Below are 20,605 nucleotides of genomic sequence, written 5' to 3'. Positions count from 1 at the left end.
TAAACATATTGTATTTTCTGTTCATATATTTTTCCTTTTCTAATGACTTTATAAATTTACCAATCACAGTCTATGTAAGAAATTTTGGTCATAAAATACTTGTTTTATTTTAAATATAAAATTTATAACTTATTTTGAACTGCCTACAACATTTTAATTAAAAACTTTCCTACCAACACATTTAAAAGTAGGGGAATTTTGTGAGATAATCAAATATAAAAAAAAAACTGAAGAAGAATATAGCACACTAATGTGTGAAATTAAGAAATGGCCAAGGTCCATTGTGAGATAACCAAAATAGGGTCACGTGGTATGAATGCCCTGTATGGAAGGAGATGCTGAGTATAATGTGTAGCAGCTACTGCTGTAGGTTTAACATGACATGTAGTATTTTATGTCTAAAATCTGATGTAAAAAATATTATAATAGTATATAGTGTTGGTAGTTAGATACAAATAATACTATATAGAATTTGGATGAATATAATGTTATACTATACTATTTTTAATATATTTTTAGAAATCTAAATAAATAAATAAAAAGCAAAAAGAAAAAAAATAATTTGTAAATACAACATTTCAGTTTAAACTGAACACACAAATGGAATAATAGAAAATGAAATGAAAAATATGAAACAAGTCATATAAAATCTAGTATGTTGAGTTGAATATTTGCTTAATAAAAATACTATATATCCTAAGGGATACAATATAGAGAATCCAAACATTCGACTCAAATGCATATCGAATAAAAAACGTTATACCATAAGGGATATAATATTGTCAATCCCAACAACCAAATTAAACGCTATAAAAAACATATAATTGACAAAAAAAAACATATAAATCGTTTACAACATTTCAGTTTAAATAGAACACATAAATGGAATAGTATAAAATAAAATGAAAAGTATGAAACAAGTCTTTTATTAAGAAAGATACAACATATGAAACATAATTTTTCGAGTTGAATATTTGCTTAATAAAAAACACTATATCCTAAAGAATACAACATAGAGAATCCAAATATTCGAGACAAACGTATATCAAATAAAAACGCTATACCCTAAATAATATAATATTGTCAACCCTAACAACCAAATTAAACGCTAAAAAACAATAACATATAAATCGTTTGCATACTTGTAATTATAATTTAAATTTTGTAATTATGCAATATAAATATAACTCAAAAATTGAGAATGATATTTTTTTAAAAACATGAAAGTGAATGTTGTTATGTTCTATATTTTACAAATAATTTTATTATTTATATATATAGTGAGTTAAAATTGTTTGTTTTAAAAAATGAAATAATTAGATAAACTAAAAAAAAGTTTGTTTTTAGATTGAGATTGTGAAATCCAAAAACAAATAAATTTTATTGTAAACTATAAACAGATAAATAGAAATATATAGAATAAAAAAATTAAAGGATAAAAAAGGAAAAAGAAGAGAGAAAATAAAATATGTGTACATATATAATAGAAATGAGGGTGCATAGAGGGTGAGAGAGAGAGAATGTGTTAACAACTTTTGATTATATACTAGGAATAATATTATCATTATTATAAAAAATATACATAATATGAGAAGGTTATAGTTAGAATAGTTAACCAGTTAATTAAAGTTTTTTTAGGTTATATCTGCCAATTTCCCTTCAAAGTACACCTCTCTTGTATAGGAATACGGAATACAAATAACCCCATAATGATTTTAAGAGTACCACATGGATAACGACACTCATATTCATCATCTATATATATAAAGTTAACTTTGTTCACTTCTCCTTCCTTCACATCAAGATCCACATAATCAATTTTTTTTGCATAAAAAATACTATTTAATATTCATTCATTGCATATTTATTACTTATAATTAATAATAGTAAAAAAATAAATAAAAAACGAATTAACTAAAATTAATTAAATTTTAAAATAGTATAAACAATAATATAATTTTTAGTAAATAATAAAAATAATAACTATCTAAAATGAATTAAGTAAAATAAATGAAAATTTTAAAATTATAAAAATAATACTATAAATTTGTTTTAGTAATAATGTTATTATTAAAATAATAACGAAAAATGATTATATTCCAAAATTTAGAATAAGTTAATGAGTTTTAGAATGTAAGTAAGATTTTAATGCATGGTGGAATAAAAAAAACAAGTTATGTAATTGTATTTATAAAAATCTAAACATGAAAATAAAATTGAAGTGAAACATTAGTTTCTAAGAAACATATACCATAAAGATTTATTATTAAATTTTACTTATAAGAAAGAAAAGATTAATTACTTAAATTAACTTAACTTAAAAGTTTTGATCTAAAACAAAGATATTGTAAGGGGGAAAACTTTTTTTTTGGGAAAACTATGAAAAGAATTTTGGAAAAATAATCTATCTAAAAAAAAAAATCAATGGTCAGGAAATATAGAAAAAATGATATGTTAGCCGTTACAAAAAGTGGCATGTGATTTGTGTAGCATATCTTATAAGATATATTATCAACTGGAACTACAATTTTATAACATATATATAACATATATATATATATATATATATATATATATATGTATATATATATTATATATATGTATATATATATATATATTATCAAATGCTTTTAACCTAAAACATTGGTAAAAACAACATATTTAAAGTACACTATGTTTTTTGAGAAAATGAAGTTGGGGTTGCATCACAAAATTAACATCTGCAAATAACATATGAGATTTTAGAAAAATATGTAACTTGGATTAGTGAATAGATATTCATTGTGGGGTTTAAACGTTTCATCATTTAAGCATTCTTGACTTAGTTGGAAATTTTATTATGGCAGATGATGTATTTGTATAACCTTATTGTAGCGACATAACACTAAAATTATTCATGAAACTTTGTATATTCGCATTTCATGTAGGATATCGATATGTTTAAATGGTTTCTATAATTAGGTCAATGATCGATATTGACATTAGAACTTTTAAATTTATGTTTTCATGGGATATGAATATGGAATGAACTCTATTAAAGATAAAAGGTTAGAAGATCGACAATATTATTGCGACACTAGACAATATATGTTATATATATATATATTAGTAAAATAAGTACGGCATTTATATAGATTTATCTTTTAATCTTCAAATTATATTCATATTCAATGGTTTTTATTGATAAAAAAAATAACTAAAATTCCACATAAAATCGCAAATAGATATAACAAAGAAATATTATCTTCAAAAATATATATGTTGTATATCACTGAGTAAAGTAAGTTTAGTATTTATATAGATTTATATTCAAAAGTTGGAATGATTATATTTGAGCTCAACAATTTCTATTGATAAAAATATTTTAAATTAAAATCTCGTGCGTGTGCGGATACAAATTCTAGTTGATATATAAAGATGAGTGGAAAGCAAACTTGACTTCACTGACAAAAGAAAAAAAAAAAGCAAAAACAAAAAACTTGACTTGACTGAAACAATAAAAACCAAGTTTGTAAATTTCCATTCAAATATATATACGGCGAACTTTTTGTTTTGCTGTGGAAAGAGAAGACAAAATTGACGACCGAAAGAAAAAGGTATAGAAGAAAGGGAATTTTAATAAATCTACCACATTCCATATAAAACTTTTCTAAAATGCCACATTTCAAAAACATTTTCAAAACTACCACAATTAACTTTTGTTAGATAATAGAAAGACGAAACTGTCCCTGCAGAAAAAACAAAACTCTCGGATTTTTAATGTGATATAGGACCCATAATAATATTAATTATGGAGATATTTTAAATTTAAATTAAAAACACGAAATAAAAAAAACAAATTGACAATAGAGATATTTATCTGAAAAGTTATTTTGTTATTTCTTCTGTGGACCAAAAAACAAATAATTGTTGTCTACGAGATTTGGTGGAATATTATAAGACGGTGGACAAAATTTAGTTTTGTGAATGTCACGTAGACAAGTTGAGGAGTACAAACTTGTCCATTAGCTTAAATTAATTGTCTACAACAAAAATAAATAAAGGACTAGTTGTTTCTCCGAGTTTAAACTGGTCCACCGAGTTAATAAAAATGTTGTTTACTAGAGTTACTTGTCCACAAATATAAAACTTGTCTATCGAGTAAATAAAGTATTGTCTTTGTAAAATAACTTGTCCATGATAAAATTAATAGTGGACAACCTGGTGCATTTAATTGGTCCATTGGTCTTGCAAGGAGAAGAGGAAGACTATGCCAACGACGAATGGTTAGATCCGGTAGTAAAAGTAAAACCAGTGACAGAACTAAAGGCAAGGACCAAGAGATATATATGAGGAGGCGATCTGGCGGTTCCGGTTGGTCCGGCGAAAGAGCTATGTCGAAATCCCGTCAAGCTTTTTGGAGCTCCGGCGATGGCGGTGGTAAGAAAAGCTCCGAAAAGAGATGAAGACAGAGATGTGGAGGAGGATGACGGAGCTCCGAACGGAGAAGAACCAGGCTGAGAAATCCCGTCATGGCCGTTACTGATTCTCTTCTTCTTCCTCTCACTGGTTCGACGATCTACGTCCTGGTCACCTGTGTCAGTGTTAGTTTCCATCTCCGGGAGGGATCCGCCGTTGAAGTTTCGTTTGGTTTCTCTTTGTTTTCAGATTTTTCATTTTGTTTTAGTTTCTATAGGAAATATGAAGGGTTTCTAAACAAATGCAAAAAATAAAAAAAAGAGAAACAACTAAAATATTTTGGGGACAAAAGCATGAAACGACAAGACCTTTGTGACTTACAGAAAATTAAAATTTAATTATTAAAAAGCTAAAAGGTTCAACTATTCTAAGGTTATATGTGTCTTTTGTAATTCTATGATGTGGTATATTCAGAAAGGATCAGGTGAATGTGGTAGAATCCACCAGATTTGTTTTAAATGTGGTACATTTGTTAAAAAACTCTAGAAGAAATATACAGAGTAGTAAGAGATTAACTAGAGCCTAAAGAAAATTGTTTTAACGAGGAAACATCCCAATGGAGCGGTGGATGGATTAGTGTCGGACCTGTCGGTGATGCTTCTGCTGAGAAGCTACGCGGACTAAAAACATATTTTTATTCAGTTTATAAACTAATAAAAGTCTCCTTCTTGTAACTCTTTTATATATATAATGAATAATTTGGATACATTAAAATGGTCTTGAAAAATATATAACATGAGTTTCGACTGTTGAAATTTGAATTTTTCGTCCATTAAAATAGACTTGTCGTGGCTTTGTGCTCGTCCGTTTTCTTTCTCGCAGTTAAATAATATTCCTATGTAAACTATATTCTAAGGAGTTGGGTCATATTCTTACATAGGTCATGACGAAAACAGTTGAACCCTATTTCACGTGAATTAAAGACCTCAAGGTAATCTCTATTCACAATTTGCAGAAATATTTCAGATAAGGTTCTGTTGAGTTGGTTACCTCAAGAGTCAAGGTATCTCGCCCTCCATTTATACACGGTCACCATCTATGATTGCGAATAGAGATTTTCTTGTTCTTTCCTTATTACTACGATGGAATATCAATAAATTTTACCTGTCTCGTATCTGAAAGGATTTTGAGAACTAAGGAATTTACTGAATAAATTTGTATTTTGCTTAATATTACTTTAGAGTTTTATATCCTTTTATATAAAAAATAGGGAGAAAAACTAAATTGACCCAAATTAAGAGTTTAATTATTAAACTAACTCATAAAATGTGAGGGTTAAATGAGTTATTTTTTTACCTAAAATACCCTTTTTTCTTTATTAAGAAAAAAAATAAAGTCAAATTTACCCTCCCAGAACTTTTTTTTAAGAAAATCTAAATATTTTCAAAAGTCTGCTGGACTAATTGTGACAGATTTATTTGTGTACGACAGATTTATTTTTGCACAACCGATTTATTTTTGTATGACAGACTTATTTTGGACGACAGATTTTTTTAACACAGTTATAACAGATTTATAATTGATGACAGATTTATTTTTCACGACAGACTTATTTATAAAGACATCACATATTTTCACAATATAGACAGATTTGTAAAATGTCTGGCAGATTTATTTTCCTCAATTATTTCAGATTTATTTTCTTAATTAAAAATCTGTCGTAACATGACAGATTTTTTTACAAAAAATAATTACTAGGTTAACCTCTAGTGATAATAGATTTGTTTTAAGTTACGACAGATTTTTTAATTTAACTAAAAATCTGTCGTTTAATAACAGATTTATAACATTTTTAAAAAATTGCTAAAATGACCTATGTGAATACTATATGTTATGGCAGGTTTTTTACGCTATGACAGTTTTTTTATTTACTTCCAAAAATCTTGTGTTTGATAACAGATTTATTAGATGTAAAATGTAAATATAGTGACAACAGATTTGTTTTAAGTTATATTTTTCAGTCATATTTTTATTAATTATATTTAATATAAATCATATTTTCAAACTCTTATATTTAAAGCATATTTTATACATTTTAATTTCCTAAATCATATTTAAAAAATTGACCTCATATTTTAAAATCATATTTTTATATATTATATTATATTTTCATAAATCTTATTTTAATACTTTTTATATACATTACTTTTTTAGTTATAATTTCATACATTATATTTTAAATAAAACTTATTTAAACTATATATGTTAAACTTCATATTTTTAAATCATATCTTTATACAAAATATTTTTATAAACAATTTTTTGAATATTATTTTTATACATTATATTTTAAATCATACTTTATTTTTAAAAATTATATTAAAAATAAAAATTCTATTTTTAATCATTTTATATTTCTCATTAATCATATTTTAAATCAAAATATTAAATGCTATATTGTATTTTCGTTTAAAAAAAAGTAAATAAAAAACAAATTTTCTGGGTTTTTACTCTATTTTTAATCACTTTATATTTTTCATTAATCCTATTTTTAAATCCAAATATTAAATGATATATTGGTTTTTTAAAAAAAAATAAAAATTAAAAAGAAAATTTTCTGGGTTTTCAGTCTTTTTACCTCAAAATTGTGTCATTCTAGTTATTGGATAGGTTGGAGTGTTAATCTAGCAATTAATTGCTAAATTTGTGTCAAACTGGTATATTTTCACTAAAAAATAAGGAACACTCTAGAACGGTACAAAAGCAAAACTTGTCTTTGTGGGCAGCTATATTAGGGTGAGTCATTGGAAGCTCAAATCTTTTTGGATGGGAGAAGACACATATTTCTCCGTACTGGTTTTGCAACTCTGTTTTGACCGTTGAGACTTTGTCCTATTTCCAATCAAACTTTGATGTTGTTGGACTTGGGCTTAATATTGTTGGACTTGGACCTCTTTCTCTTCTACAGTATCCTTCATATATTTTTCAAATAATTTGTTTATTTTTTTCCAAATATTTGTCAATAACAACAAACACACAACTCGATCGATTTAATGAAAATATTTTCAACTAGTGGCGAAGGCGGAACAAAAGTTTCATAAGGGTCAAATACAAAATTAAAAATTCATTGGGGTCAATTTTTAGTTTTCAATGGGATCAATTTACAAAAACAACTAAAATTAAACTAGGTTTAGAAAATCCATGGGTATCAATTGATCCATGGTTATACCCTATCTTTGCTACTATCTCCAACTTATTTTTGTTCCTTTCAAATCTCATCGATTTGTAGATTACCATCCCATTTGAAGTGTTCGATTGGTAGTCTTGTCACTAATGAAGAAAGTAACATCTGGAGAATGTGTTTGTTAACTGTAGAAAATGAAGATCGTTGTAGTTTTGCAGCAAATGCATATCATAGTTCGGCGTAATAACTAATAACGACATTTCAAGTACATACGGTTTCTTGATTTTATGACCACTTCGCAAAGCAAATTTAAACTTCCTCAACCAATAATCTACTATCCCTAAACGTCAACAACTATGACGAAACTAAAATAATTGACATTTGGTGAATTTGCATAATATTATTAAACACAACTAATCATTTCAGAATTAGTAGATGCAATTAAAAAATCAAGTTATATAGTAACTTAAATTTGAAAGAAAATAAATATATGGACATGGAATCTATACTATGAAAGTTGGCCAACTCTCTCCATCCTTCTGCCACATCAGCAATGGAGAGAGTGTCACATGTCCATGATTAAAATCAATCAATCATCTTGAATTCTTTATATTGCTTGACTGATCCTCTTCGTCTTCCTTTGCTTGATTTTTGTAGTAATTGCTGCTTCGACTCTTTTTGTCTTCCCTTGCTTTGATTTTTGTAGTAACTGCTCCTTTATAATATCTCTCACATCCTGCTGTTTTTTTTTGTAGTGAACGAAGATGTGGAAGATGAAGTTCAGCTACAAAGTATTAAATCAAACACAAAGATTAAACAAATAACTCTTGTTTATTGCTTTAGAAACTTCTTAAAACTAAAACAACTTTTCTCTCTAATCTCATAAGTTGTGCTACATCTTAGCACCTCCTTATATATAGACTTTATTTTCAAAACACTTTTGGAAAACTAACTTTAGATTTCTCCTAAAGAAAGTAAAACTAACATTTTGATATATATATATTTAGATCCTCCTAAATATATTCTGCTTGGTCTCCAAGCTACTTCAAGCTTACAACAACATTTTCCCCCTTAAGCTTGACACCTTGCTCACTCACATCATGAACTCCAATGAAGCTTTTTATTTCGCTAAACTTGATTCTACCAAGAGGTTTTGTCAAGATATCAGCCTTTTGCTCAACGCCAGGAACATGTTCAACTTCTATCTGCCCATCTTCAACGCATTCACGAATGAAGTGATACTTCCTATGGATATGCTTGCTGCGACCATGGAAAACAGGATTCTTGGTGACTGCTATAACTGACCTGTTATCTATACGAACAGTCACCCTCTTAAGAGCTTCACCAGTTACTTCCGAGAGCAAATCTTGCAACCAAATAGCCTGCTTCGCTGCTTCAGTAGCCGCCATAAATTCAGCTTCACAAGAGGACAGAGCCACTATCTCCTGCTTCTGAGAACACCAAGTAATAGGACAGCCATTCAGAGAAAAGATGTGTCCGCTAGTACTCTTTCCATCATCTTCATCGACATTGTAGCTACTGTCGCTATAACCGACTAAGCCCGAGTTATCACTTCGTTTAAAGGTGAGACCATACTCTGTAGTTCCTCGCAAATACCTCAAAACATGCTTTAGAGCAACCCCATGACTCTTCTTTGGTGAATGCATATAGCGACTTAAGATCCCAACAGCAAACGACAGATCAGACCGGGTATGAATTAGATATCTAAGACAACCAATGCTTCTTCTAAACTCTTGTTCATCAATAGATTGCTCTGCCATTGATTTAGAGAGTTTCGTACCTGAGTCCATTGGAATTTGTACGGCATTACACTCTGTCATACTAGCTTCTTCGAGAATCCTAGCCGCATATCTCCCCTGTTTCAACGTAATTCCACTGCTTTCTTGCAGAACTTCAATGCCAAGATAATATGTCAACTTACCAAGGTCACTCATCTCAAATCGAGATGACATTTTGAGTTTAAACTCATGAATTAAGCTCAAGTTGCTTCCAGTAACAAGAAGATCATCAACGTAAACCGCAACAATCAACAAATGCTCCTTTACCTGTTTTCGATACAGAGCAAGTTCCTTAGCACAACGAACGAACTCCAATTCCATAAAAATCTGATTAAGCTTATGATTCCAAGCTCGAGGAGCCTGTCGCAGACCATAAAGAGCTTTATTCAACTTGAACACTAGTTCTTCACTTCCTTTCTTCTTGAAACCTTCAGGTTGAGTAACAAAAACTTCCTCTCTAAGTTCTCCGTGGAGAAAAGCAGTCTTTACGTCGAGATGGTGCACTTCCCATCCTCTTGATGCAGCCAATGCAATGATGAAGCGGATTGTCTCAAGTCGTGCTACTGGAGCGAATACCTCATCAAAGTCGACTCCATGTTTCTGTACGTATCCTTTGGCAACTAACCTTTCCTTGTACTTGTTGATGCTCCCATCTGAATTCCTTTTAATTTTGAATACCCATTTTAAACCAATTGGTTTCACACCAGCTGGCAACTCAACTAGGTTCCAAGTTTTGTTCTTCTCAATCGAACTCAACTCCTCATTGCAAGCCTCTCTCCACACATCTAGCTCTTTTGCTTCTTCATAGTTTCTTGGCTCATCATCAAAGGTTAGCAAGAGTCATACTGCTTCTTCTTCTCCAAACAGCACATAATCATTCAAATAACTTGGTCTTACACTAGGTCGAGTTGATCTTCTTAAGACAGGTGGAGCTGCTTCCGGTTCTTGTTCTAGTGACTCTCCTGTTACTTCAACTCTATTCTCAGAGTTATTAGCTGGTACACAATCTGTTTCAATTTCTCTTAAGCCATTGTTACCAAAATCTCCAAACGTTACAGTGAAGGACCCGGAGACCTCTGTTTCATCGTGTGTATCACTCCAGTTCCACTTCTTAGGTTCATCAAAGGTTACGTCTCGACTTACTGCAATTTTAGGCGTTGAAGGATTGTACAAACGATACGCTTTGCTTCCTGGTTCAGTTCCAATGTGCTCCAACGCACGCGATCTATCATCTAACTTCTTTAGATGTTTTGATTCCACCCGTGCATAGCCAATACATCCAAAAACACGCAAATGTTCTAAGTTTGGCTTTCTCCCTTTAAACATCTCGTACGGTGTTTTGTCATACAACGATCTCGTAGCCACTCTGTTAATCAGATAGGTCGAATGCCTTACTGCCTCTCCCCACAAGTACAGTAGAACCTCTATAAATTAATACTCTTTAAATTAATACTCGCTATAAAATAATAAATTCTTCCGGTCCCGAGTTGGGCCGGTGTAAAAAATGACACATTTCGATAAATTAATAAGATAATATTTTTTTCACAAATTTTATGTAAAAATATGGTCCCATCAATATCATAAATTAATAATCAAGCTAATATTGATANATATATATATATATATCTAAGAAAATCTAGTGAAATATGACTCTATTGTTGTTTCCATATTCTTGAATTTGCATTCTTATTGGAGCTCATCTTTAATCTTTTTCATTGATGTCTTCTCAAATCGCATCCAAAAATCATGGAGAATCCTAAATGCGATAATTGTTTCCTTACATGTATTTGGTTCTAAAATTACCACAATATATTCTTTGACTTCATCTTTACCATGAATGATGGTAGCAATTTCTTCTAAACTCTAAACTTCTAACATTTATCATTTATATCTAAACTCTAAACTTAACAATTACGATAGCCAAGATTATAAATTAAGAAAATTCTTTAATATTATGAATGATAACACTAGTAGTTCCGGTTAGCCCACTTGCCCGAGCACACTCTCAACTTGTAGATGATCAAAAAGTATCTTATTTTATAATATAATTTTTAAAAAATTATGAAAATTAAAAATCTCTTCATAAATTAATAAAATATTAATTTATCGATAAATTAATAATTATTAATTTATCGATAAATTAAAACCTCTATAAATTAATAAAATTTTGTGGTCCCGACCTTATTAATTTATAGAGGTTTTACTGTAATTTGGAACCTCCATGTGTTTTAGAATGGATCTTGTCATCTCGAGCAGTGTTCTATTTCTTCTTTCCACCACCCATTCTGCTGTGGTGAGTAAGGAGCCGTCAGATGTCATTGAATTCCATGTTCTGCACAATAGTTCATAAACTCGAAGGACACGAATTCACCTCCCCTATCAGTCCTGAACACCTTGATCGTTGTTCCACTTTCTTGCTCAGCGAGAGCTTTGAACCTTTTGAAAGCATCAAAGGCGTCACTCTTGTCTTTTAAAAGCAGAGACCACATGTAACGAGAGTGATCATCAATGAGCACAAAAATATACTTGTTTTGTGCTACTGTTGCAGGCGAGATAGGGCCACATAAATCTCCATGGATCAGGTCGAGTGGTCGTCAGCTCGGAACCGTGTTGCCTGTGGAAACGTCTTCCTAGTTTGCTTCCCAAGCAAGCATGAAGAGCAAGTTTTATTAGCAAAATTCATGTCTGGAATTCCGGTGATGAACTCCTTTCTAACCATTGATTCCATTGTTCTAACATTGATGTGCCCGAGTCTTTCATGCCACCTTGTAGGAGGATCCGCTTTACTAACTTGCAGTAAGTTGCTCTCAGCTTCCATACGAACCTTGTACAACCTGTTTTGTGATCTAATTGACTTTACCAGAAGCTTTCCATCACGATCATGTAGCATCAAGTAATTTTCCTTCATTCTAACTTCACACCCTGTTTCTGTTGCTTGTTCAAGACTGAGGATATTGCTCTTGAGGTCTGGTATCCAATAGACTTGAGCCAAGATCTTCCGGTCACCTGACTTGGTGACAAAGAGAATTGAGCCTCTCCCTTTAATGTCGACTCGCGAGTCATCACCAAATCTGACTTTGCCTGTAACAGTCTCATCGAGTTTGGTGAAGTAGCGCCGGTTCCCAGTCATATGGTTACTGGCTCCGTTGTCGAGATACCACACATCATCTCAAGCAATGTTTGTTTCAAACTTCTTTGGATGAACCTTCTTTTCATTGAGAAAAACCACCTCATGCATCAATAACTCCTCAGTGTCTTTGGTTTTTGAATCAGTTGTGTCTTGAATCTCCTGTAGCTTGAGTAACCTATCCGGACAGTTAGAGGCATAGTGACCATGTTTGTCGCATCGATAACAAACAATCGAGGACTTGTCTCTGTTCTAGTAGTTGTTACGGCCTCGTCCTCTGCTTCGACCTGCAAAGCGTCCTCCTCTTGCACCTCTGCCTCGTCCATGGTCATAACCCTCCTGGTAATTATTCGCATACATAAGCTTGGTTTGATCATCCTCTTGATCTTCCTTATCTCGAATTCTTTCTTCATAAGTCTTAAGCCGACCAACTATATCCACAAAGCTTGTCTTGTTAAGGTCAAGAACCTGTTCCAAAGCTGCAATGATGTGGATATACTTCTTCCTTGGCAGGCTATTCAAAAACTTTTTAACCAGCTTAGGTTCTTCTATATTCACGCCTAAGGTTCCTGACTTTGATGCAAGCTCAGACAATTTTCCCACAAAATCGTCGATTGAATCAGTGGTTTTCATCCTCATCCTCTCAAACTCCGACATCAGAGTTTGTAACCTGCCCTCTTTTTCCCTTTCAGCTCCAACGTAACGTGATTTGATTGCTTCCCGGACTTCTTTAGGTGTAGCCAGAGTTCCGACTTGTAGGGTTAGTGTCTCCGGAATCGATTAAAACAAGAGAGCCTTAGCTAGATCCACCTTATCAGCATCGGTTTCCCCTGTTTCAACCGTTTCCCATACTTTGTTCACCCTTAGCATCACGTTCATCTTCATCGCCCACACCGTGTAGTTGGTGGTGGTAAGCATCGGACATTGCAGGGTTGACGTACTGGTCTCCTTAGGTGCGGATGTCACGGCAATGATATCTCCCATCTCTTCTTGATCAAAGGTGCCTTAGTTCAAAGACAAACGACTGGTGTTTCAAAGATTCAATAATGCTCTGATACCAAATATTGAATCAAACACAAAGATTAAACAAATAACTCTTGTTTATTGCTTTAGAAACTTCTTAAAACTAAAACAACTTTTCTCTCTAATCTCATAAGTTGTGCTACATCTTAGCACCTCCTTATATATAGATTTTATTTCCAAAACACTTTTGGAAAACTAACTTTAGATTTCTCCTAAAGAAAGTAAAACTAACATTTTGATATATATATTTAGATCCTCCTAAATATATTCTGCTTGGTCTCCAAGCTACTTCAAGCTTACAACAACACAAGAAAAGAGAACTTGAAGATCAAGCATATTCAGAGAATACTCTTTTGAAGAAATCACCAACATAATCAGCTTTAGAATATAGATTAGAAATGTTGAAGATAACAGAGGACTAAACTTCCTAAAGAAAGAAACTTGTCTTATACTGATGTTAAGACAATTTTAACATCATCTAGAAATTATCTAATTGGAACTGATTAGTATGTTTATTGTTCCAAATAGCTGATGGGTACAACTTGTGGCTTTTTAGGCTTCTCAAGAGTCTATATCCACACATGAACGAATTTATATTGGTTGTAGCTGGTTATTTTTTGTAGCTTACCTATACTATGTTAATGCATTAGTAATGGTTTATTTCTTTTGCTCAAACTAGATTACAAGTTAGTTTCTTCATTATGGGAATTGCATGCTATGTTTTGCTTACTGTTTTCTTTAATTATCCCTATATTCTTTTGCTTTGGTACGGTGTTGCAGGTTCGAAAAAACAAATCCTTATATGGCAGGAGTCGTGAATATGTAGAGAAAGATGTTTAATTAGTTCTTCTAATTATAGTTTGTAAGTAATTATATTCATTCTCATTCGATAACAAATACGAAAAATCAAAGTTTTCTCTTAATTTTACATTGTTGTGTTGTTTTCCTTCTCTGCAAACCTTTTTCCTATGACTCTATCTGCTCAACTATACACAGGATTGCAAGTTCATTCTCACTATGGTGAACCTTAAAGATTTTGTCTTTGAGTGGTGTTGTTTCTAAATTTTTATACACAAGACCGGTATGTGTGTTGGTAAATGTAATCTTACTATAGGATAAAAAGAAACTGGTCATTTTGTGTTTGATTATTAAGACGTATAATAGATTATGAGACTTGGGAATTAGCCAAATTTACTACAGTTTTTTTTTCTTATTGCTCAAGTACTAGAGAAAAAGAAGATTCAATCATGTGTGTTGGCTACTCCAAATTTTCAGTCACATGATATTAATCACCATGGTTTATGCTTTCGTTTTTGACTACTCAATACACGATGTGATATTGACAGTGAAAATTTAATTGTTCATATCACCAAAAGATAACCCGTGCAGTGCGCGGGTACTCATCTAGTAATAATAATTTGTACTCAAGACAATACATCTCAAAGTTGTCTAGAAAAGACTTCTAAGACTTTAAACAAGAAAAAGAATAACACGGATGAATTCGGAATATAAAATAAGCATTACTGTTTCACATTATACTAGGAGATATATCCCATGCTTAAAGCACGTGTCAATATTTTTTTAAAAAATTACAATAGAATAATAAAAATTATTGTTATATATATTTTTTTTAAAGTTATTTTGTTTGAAATAATATTTATTTTTAATTTTTTTATAAATTTATATATGTTTTTTGAATACTAATTATTTTACAATATTATAGTATTTTATTTTTAACGTATATTACAGTTTTATATTGTTTGTTTGTTGTATTTGCATCATTATTTTTTGAAATATGAAGTAGTAATTTTAATATTATAATTTTGAAAAACTAAAATTTATTAATTTATCAGCTATATAAATTTAGTTTTACCAATCCGCCAATGTGAAAATTAAAATCACACATTTTATTTTCATACATCGAGTAATATATCTTTGTTTTTAAAAATTTAAATCACAACATATGCAGAAAAAAAATCTGTATTTTATTAATCATAAGTATTATATTAAAATTCCAAAAAATTGCAAATAAAATAAAATAAAGATGATAGGAAAATCATAATTTGAAATCTTAACAAAATCTTCAAAATCTAGTTATTAAAAATAATTATATTGACTACTTGGATATAATATCTTAGTTTTTGAAATTCTGATTTGTTTATATTTTTTAAAAAAAATATTTTGTAATTTTCGTCCATAATTTATTAGAGAGAGAAAATATATTTTTTAACTTATAATTATTTAAAACCAATGGCATGACAATATAAAATAAAATTGAAAAAAATTTATCCGTATTTTTAAAAAATCTTTGCAGTTAATTTTTATTTTTTATTTTTTTCAAGTACAAATTAGTTTTGATTTGAATAGATTTCTTTTACTTTTCTAAATTTTTTTAGTATTTGATATGTCAGCGTTTTTATTTTTTAAGTAAATATATTTATTAATTAATTAATTAATTTTAATTAAGTTTTTTAATGGTAAATTGAATGTATTTTTTTATACATTTTAAGGTTAGTTTCATATTTGTACTTCTCAATTAATATAGTAGGATACTGATGATATGATTATTGATTCCAAATGAAGCTGTAAATTATGTCTAATAGTGTCATTTTTGCTTATTTTAGAAACTATATTTTCAAGTATATATTTTGTATATCTTATCTTGCAACGAATTAGTATGTCTGTAATTCTTAATCAGTCCACTCAAATTGAATCCCTAAAAAGACTTGAAATTACCGTTTCACATTTCATTGGCTATATATGTATACTCTTTATATATCGTCATTCAGGGAATATACAAACGTTTTAAACCAATAGCTAAGAAATGTTTCATCACACAGTCACACGAGCTCGAATCATTCTTGCTTAAATATCCACGTCTCATACCACTCTTGTAGTAGTACTTCTCTTAAAGAAAAAAAGATTTTGTCACTAAATGAAAAAAGTCTATAAAGTATGTAAGCTCAAAACTAGACTTAGAGAAAATCAATGGGTAGCCTACCAAAGAAAAAAAAAAGCAATGGGCTCTTCCCATTTGGTCTGGCCCAGTTTCGATACACCAAGTTTAAAATAGATTTTGATTAGTTGGATTTTAGGATTGTTTCTGGACAAAAACTCGAACCAGAACCGACAAGACCGTTTTCGGTTTTGGTGTTTGCCATTTTACACTGTTGATTTTTATATAGCTGGACTCGTAAGTATTTGTTTGGTTTCACGTTTTACCCAAAATGGTAAATCGAATACCCAAAATTAAAACACTTAAAAGCTAAGGAGGTTAGGGTTCTTTACATTTTGAAGTTTTGTCGTTTGAGGTTTTTCCTCGATACTCGATTATCTCTTTTTTTGTCAATTGTCACCCAATATATCAAATCTCAAGTACACAACCCTGCAAACTCTAACTGGCGTCCCTTCACCACCCTCTGTGTTATCGAGAATCCAAACAGAGGTATTTTCGATTTTCCTTCTCCTTTGTTTGCGTTGTATATTTGTTATAACTAGTAGTTATATATATATTATTTGATACTTGAAAAAATGTTATAAGAAAATAAATTTAAAACCTATATCAAATCATGCACGTAAATACAGATATTTACCTAGTAACTAGTATAATATTGGAAAATGTTTGCATAAATTTTAGGAAAAATATTTATCAGCTACTTGAAATATACGCCAACACATAGCCACACATATAAACAATATAAATGTCTTCTTAACTACGTTAACTATTGTCATCACATAAAGACATCAATAAACAATATAGGTTATGTGTACAACACCATATATATTCAATTCCGGTGGTTGGTTAGCCGGAATTCAGCATTGACCATTGTTGAACAACATTGACCAGTGCTAACCGGCGTTGACCAGCGTTGACCAACATTAACTATTGTCATCACATAAGGACATCAATAAACAAACATAGGTTATGTGTACAATACCATATACATTCAATTCCGGTGGTTGGTTGGCCGGAATCCGGCATTGACCATTGTTGACTAACATTGACCAGTGTTAACCGGCGTGACCATCGTTGACCAGAAAAAATATTCAAAACTTTTTTTTTTCCTAAAAATAATGATTCTTTTTATGTATTTTTGATAAATACATAAAAAAAAAAGATATACAAAAATAAAATATAACAACAAAAAGTTATACAACCAAATTTTATGTGTAGTAGATCTTGAAAGTTTGATTCTATTAACTAGTCATTAATTAATACGTGTCTTTTGGGACGCGAGGAAAAAATTACTATATTTCCCGGTCAACTATACCGAATCTTTTATCTTTTTGAATCCATTTATATTTGGGCGGATAGCGGGAATCGAACCCGCGTCTTCTCCTTGGCAAGGAGAAATTTTACCATTCGACTATATCCGCATTTTTTTGCCTTCTTGATAAGAAATTTATCGATAATATTTGTTCAAAGCTAGACGAGATACACTCTTTGGTTTGGGGTCATTTCATAAAATTTTACCACCAAATCAATTCAATTAACAATTCTATTATTTCATAAAACTATAACAAATATATACCTTTTCCTTTTAACAATCATTTTTTGTTTTGTATTTTCAAAGGTGGGGATTTTAAATATATTTTTTTCTTTTTACTTATTTATAAGATTATGTCATTTGAAATATATCCAAGGCATTGCCAACTATTTCTTTGATTTTACAAGACCAATCTTTGATTTTACAAAATCAACTTTTGTTTTTTAATTATCTTCTAGATATATGTCTTTCATGTAAATAAATAGAAATTTCATTATTTTCTTCCTTTCTTTTTCTTATTAAAAATAAAGAAATAGTTGGCAATGTCTTGGATATATTTCAAATGACATAATCTTATAAAGAAGTAAATATATATATTTAAAATCCCCATATTTGAAAATACAAAATAAAAAGGTATATATTTGTTATAGTTTTATGAAAAAATCTACTACACATAAAATTTTGGTGGTATAGTTTTATTATATTATTTTTTGTATATTTTCTGTATTAACAAAATTAGTTACTAGATATACCACAAATTTTGTTTGTCATATAATTTTTATTTTTTGGTACATAATTGTCTTGTATTATTTTGTTGTATAACTTTTTGTTGTTAAATTTTGTTTTTGTAAATTATACAAATCATTTATATTTTTATTTATTTATCAAAAATACATGAAAACAAAAAAAAATATTATTTTAGGAAAAAAACAAAATATATTTTTTCTGGTCAACGCCGGTTAACATTGGTCAATGTCGGTCAATACTGGTCAATGCCGGATTCCGGCCAACCAACCAACCACCGGAATTGAATGTCTATGGTGTTGTACACATAACCTATGTTTGTTTATGGATGTCCTTATGTGATGACAATAGTTGACGTAGTTAACAAGATTTTTATATTGTTTTTATATGTTGGCGTATAATTCAAGTAGCTAACAAACATTTTTCCTAAATTTTACTGTAATTTGTTAGTTATAAAATAATAGTACAAGTTTTATCTGATTTACTCTATACATTTGATAATCTTTTACATTTACTTTACTTAATTTTATATTCTGATTTCAATCTGACACTAGGATTTTACTATCAATTATCCTAGAGTATTATTATCATGTCATTGCAGTACAACAGGTATCAATCCAAATGGGATGATACTAGTCACTCAAGATACAATCAAGATATCACAAGTCAAGCCAATTCAAAGAACGTGTTTATGTCTAACAATCCTAGAATGATCAAAATGCAAAACATAAATAAACTAGAAAACTAGAGACGAACATGCATTGCAAGAAGTGAACATGAATAAGTAGAAGCAGAAACAAGTCTAAGCATCTTGGAAGCACCTTCATCCTCCTGGTCCTTCAGTTCCCTGGTCCTCGCAAGTTTGGTTTAAGGAAAGAATCCCAAAGATGGCTTTTATGACTTGGCTTACTGTTCAGGACCGCCTTACAACGAGAGACAGACTAATTCGTTGGAGCTTACCCGTTCCTCCTTATTGTCTTCTCTGTTTGACAGGTATGGAAACGAGGGATCACCTATTCTTTCAATGTCCTTACTCGAGGAATCTATGGACGGCACTCTTCTCCTCCTTGCACACATCAACAACAATAACATTTGATGGAGTCCTCAATTGGATTAAGTCCCCCACCACAAACAGGAGACTCAATTCAATCTGCAAATTGGTTTTTCAAGCCCTTATCTATTACATTTGGCAAGAGCGCAACTCAAGAATTCATACCACTTCCTCTCGAACAGAGCTCAACTGCAGAGGGAAATCCAGCTAACACTTCGTCGAAAGCTATTGTCGCTGGACCGGACCTCAAGAGCTGTTCAACCCTTAACGAATTCGCCACAGGACACTCATCTTGGTCTTTGGTTTACCCATTTCCAACCTCCGTAATGCCTATTAGTAGCTCCAGTCTATGATCATGTGTTGCTCCTTTTGAACTTATTTATATCTTGCCTCCTATTGTACTAAACTTCTCTTGAAGGGTTATAATGAAAAGAAAAAAAAAACAAGTCTAAGCATGAACTAAAAAACAAGAACAGAAAACAGTCTCAGGAATGCAATAGCAATCAGAAAGGTAGAGATCCTAAGGATGGGAGTAACTAATATAGGCGAAGTCTCCTAGTCTACAGAGTGTTTAACATGCCACAAGCAAACTATCCCTAGACAATGAACATTACGACTTAGCTAATCCAATCTCTTGATAGAAGCTACTCATACTCAAACACTTCCAAACCTAACTCTCGCTAGAGAAACTTGTTCAAGAAGGCATTACATACAAGTTCATTCATGTCAATAAACACCCTAGACATCCAATCTCTTAGGCTAGGAATGCAAATCTTTGGCACTAGTTGGTCAGACATTTTATCAAACACCTTTTGGGTGTGGAAATGCCTAAGTTCTAATTCCAGATGATTAGTAAGAAATTAGCATTAAGAATCCTAATCCAAAAGGGAAACAATCAGATCTAAGCTTCAACACCCTATACACTAAGATTCTCCACCTAATCTATCTCATCCTCAAGAACACTAACACTACTCAAAGAAAACATCATACTCAAGAACACAAACCCAGAAA

At 30.7% G+C, this 20,605-nt stretch overlaps 1 non-coding gene across 1 annotated transcript; it reads right to left on the bottom strand.

The window, feature by feature from the left end:
* On the bottom strand, nucleotides 17,838–17,908 carry TRNAG-GCC. Its single transcript has one exon. It is a non-coding gene; the product is annotated as a tRNA-Gly (tRNA).

This window comes from Camelina sativa, chromosome 20, assembly GCF_000633955.1.
Source record: "Camelina sativa cultivar DH55 chromosome 20, Cs, whole genome shotgun sequence".
NCBI classification, from domain to species: Eukaryota; Viridiplantae; Streptophyta; class Magnoliopsida; order Brassicales; family Brassicaceae; genus Camelina; species Camelina sativa.
Note: the sequence above shows the minus strand (reverse complement) of the source record. Positions and strands in the feature narration are given on the sequence as shown.